Here is a 16537-nt window from a genome sequence, read left to right on the forward strand (position 1 = left end):
TCAGACATGAACTTTTAGGTTCGACATTAATAACTTCAGGAAGTGCCACATAAATACTTAAATTTAAAAAATTAGAAAATTAGTTGATTTATCTATCAACCAAATACATCAAAATATCAAGTGAAACAAAGAAAAGGAAAAAATAAATATTCTTAGTACAAAAATGTGTACTGTGTTTTTTCTTGACCTAACGAGCTCTTATACCTGATTACTCAGGCAATTTAAAGATATTTTTAAAGGGATGGTATATGAATACCATTTGATGACTAATTTACTATGAACTACTTGATCTACCACCTCTACATTTTCCTCAGTTCGCGAATAAAGTAATTTTCTCTCCTAAAACAGCCTGAAACAATTCTCATCCTAGATGAAAACCTCCCTTCTGGAGCAAAAGAGCCAATTTAGTTCTCCCAATAAAGAAAATCTCCTACTCTAACTAAACTTCTAAGCTGCCTTGATACTGGAGGTCTGTGGCAATGTCATCCTGCCTCAGTCATTAGCAGCTAAACTCTCTTAGATGTTGATGGGTAATGGACTGAGCAAGCTGGCTTTCTGCAGGGCTCATACTATTTTGAATCAAGCAAGCATAGGTTACACACTGCCAAACCATTTAACATATAACTTTTAAATTAAACAAAAACAGATTCCTTTCACAACAGTTTCAGTGTAAGAATGAAATGTTACTCATTAAGCTAGGAACATTTTGTAATTTAGATTAATTATGAACAAGAATGTATTTCAGAACAAAATAGAGCATATTTTGGGAAAAAATAACACTTTAAGTGAAATGAGTCTCAAAAAGGATGAGGTAGGTAATGATCACACTGCCAAAAACCTACCACAATATAATACAGAGTGCTATAAGTATATTCAAAAAGAAATTATTTAAAATGTTTTAAAATATTTTTCAAGGATACAGTTGTAAGCTAAAATGACTATACTTATAATGTTTGTTAATTACAGGTAGAGTTTCCTAATGTGTGTGAAGGTTAAATTTATGTGTCAACTTGACTGGGCCACAGGGTGCACAGATATTTGGTCAAATATTATTTTGGCTGTGTTTGTGAGGGTATTTTTGGATTAGATTAACATCCAAATCACTAGAATGAATAAAGCATATTACCCTCCCTAATGCAGGTGGGCTTCATCCAATCAGTTGAAAGTCTGAACAGAGAAAAAAGGCTGACCCTCCCACCAAGTAAGGGAGAATGCTTCTGCCTGAGTGCCTTAAATGGCAGATCAGATTTTCCCTGCCTTTGGATTTGAAATGAAACATTGGCTCTTCTTGGGTCTCAGGCTGGCCTCCAGACTGGAACTACACCATCAGCTCTCCTGGGTTATCAGTTAGCTGACTTAGTCTGGATATATTTCAAATTGTCAGTCTTCATAATCACATGGGCCAATTCCTTATAATCTATCAAACAAGCAATCAATTTCTCTCTATATATACATACATATGTATGTATATAGAGAGAGTATATGTATGTACGTGTGTGTGTATATATATATACACACACGTATGTATGTATATATCTTATTGGTTCTAGTTCTCTAGAGAACCCTAATAAAATGTGTTTCAAATAAATCAAGTATCACAGGGAAAAAAGATCTTTACCATTCATTCATTCAACAAATGTTTCCGAAACATTTTGCATATTTTCAGGCATCATTCCAGGTACTAAGGAAATAAATATGAATTAAATACCATCCCTACCTTTGATGAATTCCAGATCTAGTGCAAGTAACATATTTGACAACTTTATTGGAAAACCATTATAAAAAATGAAAATCAGTAAACATTTTGTTACGATATTAAGAATTAGAAAAATCTGGACCTAATTTTCATATACCAACTCTGGATAAAATAATTGAACTTTGAGATGTTGGGATATACATACCATTCTTTTAATTAACAAAATTATATAACTTACACAGTTATACAATTACACACAGTTCAAAATATTTCATACTTCATTTCTGAGACCTTTTAACTAAAGAAGCTACCTACAAGAAAGAAGATAAAATTTTTAGTCTTCAAAAAGATACATATTCTAACCATTGCCATATGGAAACATTTGAATAATTTTACATGTCAGAGGAAGGTAATTCATTACAAACATAGTTTCAATGAAGAATTCCTAGTATAATTTAGAGCAGAGTTTGCATTTTCAGGATTTGCTCCCAATATAGTCTAGAATATCATAGCAATGGTCAAAGAGCTTGATTTCAAAATAGCACCACTGAATAAAAAAGTGAGGCATTGTTTAGTTTCTGTGACCTTTGAATTGAGACTAAAAACATACAGCAGATAAAAGCAGCACTGCTGAGGACAGAGTTCTCACTCTTATTGTTTGTATTTGGCTTGATAATGAAATAGAAACATTATTTTTAGAGCTTAACAGTGATACATTAACATTAAAAATCTGTATATAATTATCTCCAATATGATTCCTATTATAAAGAACCCAATGTAAGAGTATATTTGTATGTTATTAAAGATCTATGTTCCTCCCCACCCCCCAAGGTAGAAGTACTAAGTAAAGAAGACTATATGTGCAGGCCTGTGAAATACAAACATTCCTCAAATTCCTATTCTTGCTCCCTTCTCACTCAAGGCTCTTCTAAGGGCACTGTAGCTCCTTGAAGAGCCACTAGTACCACTGTAAAAACAATGTCACTCAATCCTCCAATCTGTAGTTCCAACAATTCTGTGAGCTCTAGACATATGTGACTAACAACCTTAACACCACAAACATGCCATCTGCCTGCCAGGCACCTCAAACACATTATATTCCCAGACATTCCATTTTTTTTCCCCTCACTCTGTTCTTTATTTAAGGTCAATTGGAGCAAAATTAAATAAAATAAACAAAATAAAATCTACTAAAATTAAAAAAATAGGCGATTTTATAATTTAAATCTGTTAACTCACTTCTCTAACTCCAATGCCTAGTCTAAATTGTTTTAAGTAAAATATCAGTGATAAATATCTCATGAATATAATCATATTACTTCTTCACTAAGAGCCAAAATATACTGAGAGTAGCGTGCTGCTGCTTCTGCACTTGTCGAAGAGAGTAATTTTTAATTTCTAGAAAAGCCTGAAGCCATTTCCCCTGCAGATTAAATTTTAATCTCTGTAGTTAATGGCATCTTCATCTACTCCACACAGCTATCCCAAGTAAGAAACCTCAGAATTATCCTTGACTACTACCTCTCCTCACCACTATCTCCCATTCAATTGGATATAAATTCTCATTCATTCAGCCTCTAAAATACACCTCAAGTTCATGTCCCTTCATTTTCACTACTGATACCAGACCTTAGGCCTTGCTGTCTGTTTCTTCTCCACTCAATACATACGTCAAACCTAATTTCCTCCCTATCCCACCCTGGGGTGGGGGGCGGGGGGAACAACACCAAAAAACAAAAAACCACCGCTTTGATTATGCTTCTTCTTCATTCAAACACCTTCAATGGCTTTACTCACCCAGAGAATAATCTCCAAACTCTTTAGGTTTAGGTTCGAGGCCTTTCCTGATACGATTCCAAGTTTCCTTCCTGGAAAAATTTTCAGTTGCCACTAGGGGTACTCAGGTACCCTTTGGCCTGACTGATCTGTATTTTGTTCTCTGCATAGGAGGGTCATTTCCACACTCTCTTACTTTGGCTCTGCTCTTCTCTCTGCTTTCTACACCTCCCCTCCTGAACTCCCACTCCTAATTTAGAGCCAATGTCAAAGATCCCTTATGCTGTGAAGCATGCCTACCCCCACTCCCAGCCATCTTCCATTCTCTAAATAGTAACACTTCCAACTTAACTGCACTAAAAGTTTTAGAAAATATTTCCTCGTGCATTATCTTCTTTCTCTCTCTCTTTTTAGCTTTTATTTATTTATATGAGAGAGAGAGAGAGAGCATGCAAGCCTGAGAGCACAAGCATGGGGATGGGAGAGGGAGGGGAAGAGAGAGAGAAGCGGACTTCCTTCTGAGCAGGGAGCTTTACAAGGGGCTTGATCCCAGCCCTGAGATCATGACCTGAGCCAAAGGCAGACACTTCACCAACTGAGCCACCCAGGTGCCCCATTATCTTCTTTGATTCTAACAACCCTATGTATCATATGAGGAGACTGAGTCTTATGGGAACTTAACCCCCCAAAAGGAAGTGATAGCGATGAACTTGGGACTGGAACTCAATTCAGTCCTCGTACTCCAAGATCCACCCTCTTTACATATTATATTTGCCTGCTTCTTCTGTGCCCTCCTAAGTGCTGTAAAAGCAGTATGTTTATTTCTGTACCATTCCACTAAAACTCAGTGTTTTCAGGTTAGCTTTGTACATAACTGCCTCTCCTTTTATTCCATATTCTCAGAGGGTAGGGTCTGACTCTTGTTATTTTAATGCCAGGACCTAGCTTTAGCATGACACAAAACAAAAATATAATGAATAATAATTTATTCAATTAATATGTTAAAGGATCTTAATTTGCTAGAAGAGTTTTACAATGATGGAATAAAATACATTTATGTGACAAATACAGAAATTCCATCACAACACACACACACATATGCCCCTACCCCTCTTAACCATGCATGCCCTAGATAGCAACCACCTATCACCCTTTACTTCTATGCAAGCTTCTTGAAGGAGTAGGATGCACATGCTAGTCCCATTTTCTCACTTCCTGTTCACACTTCAATCCTATGACATCTGGCTGTCCTGCACCATCCACTCCACTGAATGATACTAAACAAACATGACCTCCATTTTTGCCAAATACAATGGAACCATTACAGACATCGTCTTTTAATCATTTCTGCTGTGTCTGGCAGGGCTGAGCACTCACTCAATGTTAAGGCAGCCCTGATAACAGTCTTAGATTCTTTCCTGGGATCCCTTGACTTTTGAAACATAGATGCCACAGCATTTCTTTTGTCTTTTCATCTTTACATTATTTTGTTGGATAATCTCGTGTTCCCTAATCTACACATTTAATCCCAAACACTCTCCTGAATTTAAGGCTGTAATAGTCAGAGGCCTATTCTTTCCAGGTACCTCGTGTTAATAGATCCCAAATGGAATTACCTTCCACCCACATCTACTCTTTGCCTCTAAGTGATTGACACCACTTAACAGAAACCAGAAAATCAAGCAAGATTCCTCGCTCTTTATTTCTATCCAATCAGATATACTGACATTTTACTATCTATACATATTTCTTGACTCAGTTCACCTCTTTCCCATCCCCACCCTCATTGTTATGCTTCAAGATCTTAAAACCTCTCCTCTGCATAACTCTGTAGCTTCCTAAATGGCCTTCCTGACTGTCTTCAACCTCTTTTAATTAGGTCTCTTCATTGCTTACATGTGGTCCATGTAGTATTGCCTACATTTCTTCTCACTGGGAAAACAATGGACAAATACGACCTGGACAATCCTGTTCTTAAAACCTTTCAAATATGGAGAAGCAAACTAGCATAGTGGTTAACAGGACTGACTGGGTCTGAATTCCAGCTCTGTTAATTAATATATGGCCTTGTTTGAGTTTCTTAATCACTCATTCCAGGCTCTAGTTTTCTTAACTGCAAGTGGGCTTAATGATAGTATCTACCTTGTAGAATAATCTGAGGATTAAATTAAATAACATTTATCTAAAGTGTTTAGAACTCTGCCTGACCTATAGTAAGCACTGCACAAATGTTTGGTATTAATAATAATAATAATATTCAGTGGCTCAACATTCAGTTCTATACGATGGTTTAGCGCACATCTAATCCCCCAAGGTCCCTTATTACTATTGTCTACATTAAGTTTCAGACGTTGGCGCTTAGAACCTCTTTATCACACTCCTTGAAATCTTAGTATCATTGCCTCCTTGCTTTTTCTCTAGAAGACTTTTCCTATCTTCCTTGCCTGATACACTATATATATTTATACATATACCATCATATATAATTATGAGGCTATCCTATACTCTAGGCCCTAGGCTATGCATATTATAGGCATAATAGCATTTATTCCTCATAACATCTTTATAAAGTAGGTTCTGCAATAATACCTATTTTACAAAAGATGGAGCTGATTTACAAAAATGTAAAATAATTTGTTCAATTTACATCTATTAAGTTGGGGGCAAAACTGTGACTGGAATCCACACCTCTTTGTCTCCAAAGCTCCATGCTCCTAACTATTACACTGCACTGTGAAATTTCTGAAGTGGAAACAAGAGTTACACACCTTTCTTTGGTCATTATCTAGCACACTGTCCAGAACATAACATTAAAAATATACACACACGGAGCTTATGTAACCCCTTGAACTGTAATCGATGATGTAGAATACTAAGAACTCCTAACCCATTACCATATTTTTTCTCCAAAAAGTTTATTTTCTCATCTTAGATTGTCTTTACATCATGGAAGGTATATTTAAAAGATGAAAGAAATTTCTTAACTCATATCACACAGGTATACAATAGGATATTACTATTTAAGGGTGTGGATGATGTCTTAATGAAGGTTTATTCATCTTTTTATCACCATTTTCTAGTTCAGTGTCTGCTAGAGAATAGGTTACCAATAAACGTTTGCTGAATAATAAGTAAATGAATTCTAGTCCTGGAAAAATCGAGTTGGAACATTTTTGGTGAGTCAGTTTATAATTATATACACTCCTGGATCAATGGCACAGACATTTGTAAACACTCCATAATTCAAAAAATATTTCAAGTTGGTTTTGGCATGCATTATGAGTATATTTTTGTAGCTGATTTGCTTTCTTGATTATGCTCTATTTTGGATAATGGTAAAATGAATTTGTGTTCTGACATATTTTACTTCAGAATGGTTAAAATTTTCTGGAATTTAAAACAGAGTCCAACCAGAGCAAAATTCAATGAGGTAAGGCTTACCTAGAATTGGACTGAGGTTACCTAACAGGAAAATACATCTTGGTTTATTCTTCAAATAGATTTCTCTTTTCAAAAGATCTTCACCATTGCTCCTCAAAACAATAACATAGGACTGAAATATCTACTTTCATACCATTTTACAGATATATTAATCAGAAGATTTTGGTTGCAACATAACAGAAAACTCAATCTAAATGGCTTAAAATATCTTATGTACTGTAACCTCAATAACAAGAAGTCCTAAGATAGAGATGGTTCTGGGTTCATTATTTTAGCAGTTTATCAAGGAGCCAGTAGCTTTTTATCACTCTGTTCTGCCAATCTCCACCTTTTGGGTAGCTCTCCTCATGAACACAAGATGGCTATAGTTGCTCCAGGCATCACCTCCATATGCAGAAACTTTCATAGACAGAAAAGTGAATAGCTCCATCCTGGATCTTATTTTAAGAACTAAGAAATTTCTCAGAAAGTCCCCAAGGGGATTCACCTTACTTTTTATTACTTAGAACTGGGTTATAAACCATTTCCTAAAACAATCACTGGCAAAGAGATGAAATTACCATGCTTGGTTTACACTAGTCTAAGTTCATCCCCTTGGGATGACGCCAACCTAATATGAAACACATGGCATAGCAGCACATCAACATGTGGATACTTGAATGAAACTGTCATTCTGTTAGTAAGGAGGGAGGCAGGAGGAGAAGAAATGCATTCTGGGAGAAAACCAACAATGTCTCCCTAATAATTTTGTGACTTTCTAAAGTCTGAAAGCATATTCATATGAAGCAAAACATCTCCTTAGTCAATGCTAAGAGTCAATTTCCTCAAGGATAAAGGATATCATGATGTTCTTCACATTATACAATGAAGACTTTCCAACTATTTTTAAAAGGGAGAAGTGGGACGAGAATACAAAAAAATAAGGCATTTTCTTGATTCATAGTAGTAGTTTAGCATATTGTTCACGCGATCAACAATATCATTAATTTTATACAGTTTTTCTTAGACTTTTATGGTATATGTGCACTTAATAGGTTCATATACAGTATCACTCCACAGTAGTTAATTGGACATAAAGAAAATGGCTTTAAATTTAACACATCAAAGTAATTCAAAATATTATACTCTCCATTTCATAACAAGATCTCTTAGGACTCATGCTAACTAAACTTAGGTTTTCTTGACCTCTTTAATTTAAAACAATACTTGTACATGTATTTTAGCTAAATACTTATAAATTAGGCATCATGTAACTTATTTTTAAATGAGCCCTTCTTTAGAATTGTAATATACCTTATATCCATATCATGTTGGATCCAGTCCTCTCACCTTACTCTGAGACATTTGAATCAATGAAAATTAAAACCACCCTGTAAATATGTTATCATGATGATGAATAAGCATGCCCGTTGTCCCTGCCCCATCTTTTGTTACCTTAACATTAGAGCATTATCCTAGGCATTATGTAGTCCATCAGCCATTTGGCCATGCAAATAAAAACAATCAAATTCCATGGGGTGCCTGGGTGGCTCAGTCGGTTAAGCACCTGCCTACAGCTCAGGTCATGTCAGGCTCTCTGCTCAGCTGGGAATCTGCTTCTCCCTCTCACTCTCCCTCTGTGCTTTCTCTCTCTCTCTCTCTCTCTCTCTCTCAAATAAATAAATAAAACCTTTTTTTTAATTTAAAAAATAGAATAAATTAAAAATAATCAAATTTCAAACTATTTTTTTCAAGATTGTATTTATTTATTTGACAGAGAGAGAGACAGCCAGCGAGAGAGGGAACACAAGCAGGGGGAGTGAGAGAGGAAGAAGCAGGGTCCCAGCAGAGGAGCCCGATGGAGGAGCCCCATGTGGGGCTCACCCCAGAATGCCAGGACAACGCCCTGAGCTGAAGGCAGACGCTCAACGACTGAACACCCAGGTGTCCCCAAATTCCAAACTATTAAAATCTGACTTCTCATTATCATTTCTTAAGGTCTAACATATACGAAATTAAGAAATCATCTGGGTACTTGATTTCATTATGTCTTTATGGTCTCCCACTGTCAGAGCGAATAAGGGTTAAACATACCTGTCACAGCTGAAAATTAATAGGTGGCTACGCAAGCTTTTCAGCTAGATTTATCACACATGGAATAATTTTATGTAACTCTTTCCCTAAAATAAGACTATATCCTCATATGCAAAAATATCTTACTGGGACTATTGATTTTAAAACTGGCATTAAACCTTAGTGTTTGAAAAATGTGTGTGTGCACCCACATGCATGTGTGTATGTGTGTAATTCCCATGTATACAAAGAAGCAAAATAAATCTGCTGTTCACTAGAGTGATCTCCCACACTGAACTAAAGAAAAGCAGAGGCACTTTCAACTGGAGATTCAACCACAGATGTTTCAGAAGAAAGACTAAGCAAGAAAGTTTTAGTACTTTGACTGCAGATAGGTAAGAGCATCTTGATAACATCCTTGCTCTTCCAGAGGGGGATCAACTCCTTTCCATCTAGGCTCCAATCCTAACACCAACAAAATGACCACCCCCTAAGTACCTGACTTGTTAGAAAGGCAAGATTACAGTTATTCCTGTTCAAGGTGCTTTTGGAAATAAGCCAAGACTTTGGGGAGGTTTAAGTGACCTTTAAAAAGCCTAAATGCTGGTTACTTTTTAAAGACATTTCGTGTAGTAAGGAGTTGCTTTAACAAACTTACAGCACAGGCTGCAAAGAAAGGCAAACTGGGGTCAACTATGGACTGATCAGAAGGCTTCACAGATGTAACACTGGACATTTCATATACCTGTAACTTGCTCATGCTTGCAAATGCAGCTAATCAGATTTTTAAAAGTTTAGGTTATATTACTAGATAATCTGTGGGTTTCTACAGCACCTGTTATCCTTGTATTCATGTATATTCTAGCTAAGTATAAACCTTCCTAGGCACAGCAATACAAAATACTGGGATAAGCAACTCTGCTCACCTATAAAATGACAAATAAATATTAAAAAATATATTTTTTTACACTTAACATTTTTATTCAGACAATCTCTATGATCTATTAAGTGACAATGTAAAGTGCAAACTACTTTTATGCTACTCATAATCCATGGCAACATAAATAATTCAACATTACATTTGGGAAACTCATGCTTTAAGAAATTTCTTCAAACACAATGTAATGTGAAAAATAAATAAAATATACTTTTTTAAATTAAATAAGTTTGCTTCTTCCTGCTCACTCCACAGAGTCACTTAATAAAGTCCATGGTTATTTAAGGAAAAATCTGATTTCGTATGCACAATTTCAGTACAGGCAGTTAGGAGGTTTGAAAAAAATTCTTCCACAAATTTGTCATTTAAAAATCAATATCTATAGACTCTCTTTCATTTGAAACTATAAAAGTTTTTGGTTTTTTTTTCTGTCACCTATTTGTTTTTGGCTATTATTGGATACATAATGACTGCCATGGTTTTGACACTGATTTTTTTAAATTGGCCAAAATAATAAAATGACATAAAACCTCACATGGATTCATATTAACAATTACAAGAAATAATGTATTCCAAGACAGAGCAACCATATAATGATAAATTTTGAAATAAATCCAATCATTTATTTAAAATATCTATTCATTAGCCTACTGAATCTTTGAAAATGAAGACATTGGATGCATTTGAGTGAATATTCAGTTCACTGTCAAAGAAGAAACTTTTTCTGTTCCTTTAGACTATCCAAAACATACCATATACTGCACTTACTACAACTTTCAATGTTTTTAAAAAATGTATACCCAAATGGAATTTTTAAAAAAGAGTTGATAATGTGTCAATGAAATGCAATAATGGAATATTGGAATAATGGAATTATTAATTCTCTATGATGATATGAGTATTTTGCAACACTTTTTAGCAGATGCATGTCTTTTACTAATTGAGTTCAGTAATTACGAACCTATTATTAAATAACCTATATAATAGTAATTAAAATTTACTTTTATTAAAGAAAATATCACATTGGTCCTTACTGGAGACAAAAGAGAGAGAGTTGGGAATGAAATGAAATAAATCATTTTTAAAAGGTCACAATACTAAAAAAATTTGTAAGACCCTGTTCCATGTTTTTATCATGTAAATAGCCAGATTGTAGCTAAGAAATATTTTTTTAATTTATTATTAGACACTGGAGGCTCAAGTTAGAGGTTTCTATTGAATTCAAAGATAGGATTAATTCAACTAAAATTCTAAAATCAGTGGGGGGCTGATGGTAGATACATTGTTGGTTGCTTCATCTTGAAAGTGTTAATATAGAGAATTATTGATATTAAACTACTGACATTCTCACATGTGCAAAGTAAGCTCTTTGCTGAATTTTTATGCATTTTTATGATATATGGTAGACTGTGAACACTTACGAATTAAACCGAATTAAATCTGTTTTTGTTTTATGAGGTACTTGATTCCTAGCTGAGAAGTAAAAGTTCATCCTTAAAACATGGTACTTGTGTCTAAAACAGTCACATGTAAAAAGTATAAATAAATTCCCAAACTTAAATTAGTGAATTCTAATAGTATCAATGTTTGTCAAGCCTAGGGTAAATGATTCAATATATTCACCCACTGCTTAAAAGAAAAGATATGGGTACAAAGGAAATAAACTACTGAATGAAAACAAACTATGGCTAAAATATGAAAATAAATATAAAACAGTGATCTTTCAACATAAAGGCAGCATCAGTTGGAGTTATTTTTAAATGGTAAAAATATGTTCTTTTCCACTTAATGGCACTACTCTTCACATTAATGCTTTACACACAAAAAAAGAGTTTATTTTACTCTACAGAAAAACCTCAAGAATACTACTTGAAAATTACTTATACTATTAATTAGTCAATCATTTCATAGATTTCAGTTTACTCAATAAAGAGTAAAATATCTTGAAACATTAAAAACATTTCAGATGTCACTAGCTGAAATGACCAATATGTCCGAAACAACATTTATTTGGAAAAATCCATAATGCTTATTATCTACCAGATGCTGTTTTATTTAAATACATAGCTTATTTAATATTCTCAAGTTACTCTTACTATGCCAGGCTAGATAACTTGCATATATAGCCCATACCAAGTGGCATACTTGGCAAACCCAAGTAGTGGTTAAATAACCACTATTCTATCCTACCTCTTGAGGGAAATGATTCAACTGGGGTCTGGTATGCATTTGAAAGCCACTGTTTAAAATATAAGCAGTCGGGGCTGTCAAATGTGAAAACTTTTTGCTAATTATGAGAGTGAATGTGTGAGTTTCAAGAAACTAAAAAGGAAAGTGAGCATAATAAAGATGCCAAAAGATCACACAGTATAAATGTTAAGAGCTGAGATGGTGGCACTTAAATACTTCAGCTGTGATTTCATCCTGAGATTACTCTCATTCAAAACACACACATAAAAAAGCAAACAGTCATATTTAACATTCAAGGTCACACCATTTAAATTATGTACATACACAAAAAACTATAGTAGCATCATCCATAAATTGTGCCCAAAGATAACTGTCTCCTTAACCTGGTTCCAAAACATTAAAGATACATTATTCTAAAATAATTAACTGGTCAAATTGTTTTAACAATTTGATTGTTTATTGGTCAATAAAATTCACATACCTTAAATTTTTATGGAGTAAAGTCAACCTTTATTGGAGAAAATTTGACATAATTTGCTTTTACCTTTCCAAATGAAAAGCAGCATAGAGGTTTAACTGTATGATACTAGCCTGAAGTCAGTCAAGAAGAAAGCATGACTCTTAATAAATGTGGATCTACTTTCCTTTGAAAGCAGCTTTGAAAGGAGCAATAGGAGGGAGAGCAATGTACATCTCTAAAACTGAATTTCAAAGGCCTTATTTGGCCCTTCTTCCACATGGGAAGAATTAGAAAACTTTTTGCCTTTTATTTCCCATTGTAAGATCCTAAATGGGAAAATAAGTCCAGGCTATGTAGGTCTCCATGTGGGATTAGATGCAGTAGCAGCCACAGTGCAAGGAATGTAGGACACAATGGTCTATGTAACTGGCTGCTGTGAACTTTAGTGGCAAACTTTAAAAAAAGAAAAAGAAAGAAAGAAAGAAAAACCTTTACCACTTCAGCACAGATCTCAAAATCACTCGAAGACAGTTTCTTCAACTGGGTCTGCTGCATTAATGAGATCATGGAACAGAACTGCTAATTTAGATTTAAATGCTTTAGTGAGGAAAGCATTATAAACTAAAAAGCCAGAGTTTATAAAAAATAATTGGATGTGACAATAAGTGGTATTTTTCATATATGACTCATCATTGTGTGGATTAAAAGCAGCTTAAATTAAAAACGGAATCTCCTGAATTTAATTAAATGGCTTTTAAAAATGGTTTTAAGGACATTTAAATACTGTAGGAAAATTATGATACATCAACTTTGTCTGGTACGTCTTTAAATCCTACTAGTTCACTTCTTTTAAAATTATGACAACTAATAGAATTGTTAAATCACTGTATTGTATACCTGAAACTAATATAACACTGTATGTTAACTCTACTGAAATTAAAATACAAAACAATAAAATTTTTAAAAATTAAAAAAAATCAAGACAGCGTTGAAAGAAAAAAATAAAGGTAAAAATAAAATAAAATTATTACAACTGTAATGTCAAATTAGCCAAACAAGCAAATAAAAATTGAGTAAACAGTGCAATTTTATCTGATGCACTTTTTATCAATCTTCTTACTTAAATGTCTCCTTTTCTTTTGAAAATCTGCCTTAGTTTACCTGATTATGTATGTAGCTTCTGTGTAATTCCCAATGCTTAAATGAATATCAGAAATCAATTATCTCATTCATATTTTAAAAATACAACTTCTGAACAAACCATGTTAAAGTTTTTCAGCTATGCTAGTTTATTGACTCACTACAAATAAAAATACTGAGCCAAGAGCTTCTAAATATTTTTCCAGCAAGTGAAATCTGTAGTAAAACCCAAAACACACAGGCACCATTATCTAACATTCTGAAAATTTCACTTTGCTTACAATGATAAATAAAATAAATATCTGTTGTTTGACAAGGGAAAGAATTATTTCAACAAGGGAATAGTATATATGAATCACCATATTTAGAAGAATATACAGGAAGAATACATTTTCCATGAAAGTTAAGGGAGCACTTTTTTTTCTTTTCTGATCTATAAGGACTCAGGATGTGAATCAGGTTCCTGTGGGGGCTCTGCGAACATCATTACAAGCATCAATCATCAATGACCAAGCGAAGCCCAGAACTGAGAAAGAAAAGAGATTTTTCCCTAAATATATTACTTTACATTTGTATCTTCCATGAGTTCTAAAACCAGTAATCTTTCAGATAAAATATTATGTAGAATTTGGGTGATCAGAGACTACCTTGGACCAGATCACTGCAAGATTTAAATGACATCTAGTCCAGGCCCCATCTTACATAGGAATCATGACATCTGGTCATGTTTGCCTCTTCATAAAGACCCCAAATGATGGGGAGTTCATGAATTCACAATATAGCCCACAGATTTTTGGAAAGTTATGTTAGAAAGCTCATCTTCTTAACGTAGACAAAGATGCTTCATCCTTTAAAAATTTCTATAAATTTACCTTAGTTTTGCCCTATGGAAGTTATCACAGGATAGTCAAAATTCCTTTTCTTACTTGATAGCTTTTTTGTATTCCTACTTGATAGCTTTCATGCCCTCACTTTCCAAGTTAAGTGTTACTACTGGATTTTATGGAATATAATACCAAATAATCTTCCTTTCTTTTCTCTTTTGGACACATTCTTGCTGCTAGTTACAGTTTGCCGAGGTCCATCTCAAAATGCAGTGCTCAGAAAGAATACAACATTAAATTGTGGTCATCACTGCAAATTATACTAACACAATCATCTCCTTCATTAGGATAGTATCATTAGTCCAATTTAACAACACATTAACTCTTGCTGCCACTTACCACTACAAATACCTAGCTTCTGCCAATAAAAGCATGGTCATTAATTGTGTGGTAGATTTCCTGGACTTAAAACCAGAACTTTACATTTTTAACTACTGCTACAAGATAGTATCATGGCATTAATTAAGTTAACATGAACCCCTGAATTTGAGCCTCAGGTATGGTATCTTGAAAAGTACCAAGATACTCTATTTGAACTTCCTACCTAACTTATAAATCTTCAGTTCCATACAGTATTGAACTATGTTGACCTACAAATCAATGTTTACCTTAGCCTATCGCAAGTCATCAACTATTACTGATCAAGAATCCCCAATGAAATGGGGATTTACATTTAAGAAATTTTGCCCGAGACTTCTCTTTCACTTGTTTACTTTTTAAACTGGTTTCATAAAGAACATCTCCCTAGGAGTGTTTCTTGATAGTTGGTCATACAGTAAGGTTAAGAGGTGGTTCAAAATTCAGACAATGGCAAGCTCAATTTTATCTTTGAGGCAGGACAAATACGTAAAATCATCAGCAAGAAGCCTTTAGTCTGATAGGAATTTGCACATATACATACACACCGCAAATGAAATGTGCGTTTGAGCTACAGAACATATACAAATCATATGAGGAAAACAAAGATACGCTACTTTATTCTAGTTAAAGCTGTCCTCTTTCCAAGAAACTTTTATCTCACTCTTCCCTCCTTCAGGACCTATTTTCCCTTCAGCAAAAACAGAGTTAATTAGAATTCTGCAAGATTCCGGTTTCCCTGAGTCCCCATCACAGCTTTCAAGGGAGACTCATCTAAGCCAGGTTGGAGCCGAGGGAGCCTGAGCTGAACCTACTGGCTTTTCCATCCAACTCCTCAGAAACACACCCCTCAAAGCGGAAGCCAAAAGAGAGTCCAACCACAGAGAACTTCCACTCAACAAGGGCAACCCCTGAGGACAGAACGTTCGGGTAACCATTTGTCTCCTCCCGACCCCCAACACCAGAACCCGCTCCTAAGCGCCGCGCCTTCTTCTGGAGCCTTCTCCCGCCGGCCAGCTCAGGGTGAGCGCCCGGGTTAGTCAGTGCGCACGTGACGCGCGGTGCCCACATGACACGACCGAGGGCGGGGGAGGGGGACAGAGGAGCGAAGCAGGGAAAAAGTTAAGGAAGACCCGTCAAAGCGCCCAAAGCAATCTATCCCTTTCCTTCTTCGTCAACTAATGGCTCAGGGAGGGATCCTTAGGGGATGGCTGCGGACCGAGACCGAGGCTTCTCCGGTCCAGCTCCCAAAAAGGGGGGCGTAGTTCTCCGCTCGCCCCGCCACCCTATGTTCCTCCCCGCCCTGCTGGTGATGCCGCTGCACCCTCAAGTTGTTCCTTCCTCCCCTTTTCTCCTTCCTTCTTTCCTTTCTTCCTCCCTGCCTTCCTTCCTTCATTCCCTAAAAGGTCCTCATCACTGCGGGCTAAGCCACTGACGCACATTCAATTTGCCCCGGGAGCTCGCCCGCACCTCCGAGGTCACACAAGGCCAAACACCTTCCAAACTGGAGGGTATAACTACGCAGACAAAGTTGCACGCCACACCGCAACCTGCCCCTCCCTTCCATTTAGCACACACCCCCCCCCCCGTTCGGATCCTCTGCA

The 16537-nt window shown here is 35.6% G+C and overlaps 1 protein-coding gene across 2 annotated transcripts in view; it reads right to left on the reverse strand.

Moving 5' to 3' along the window:
• The window catches only part of MAGI2 (membrane associated guanylate kinase, WW and PDZ domain containing 2), a 1245024-nt gene that overhangs the window by 1227450 nt on the left and 1037 nt on the right, over positions 1-16537 (reverse strand). The gene's annotated exons all lie outside the window — the stretch shown is intronic.

This window comes from Ursus arctos, unplaced genomic scaffold, assembly GCF_023065955.2.
Source record: "Ursus arctos isolate Adak ecotype North America unplaced genomic scaffold, UrsArc2.0 scaffold_3, whole genome shotgun sequence".
Taxonomy (NCBI): domain Eukaryota; kingdom Metazoa; phylum Chordata; class Mammalia; order Carnivora; family Ursidae; genus Ursus; species Ursus arctos.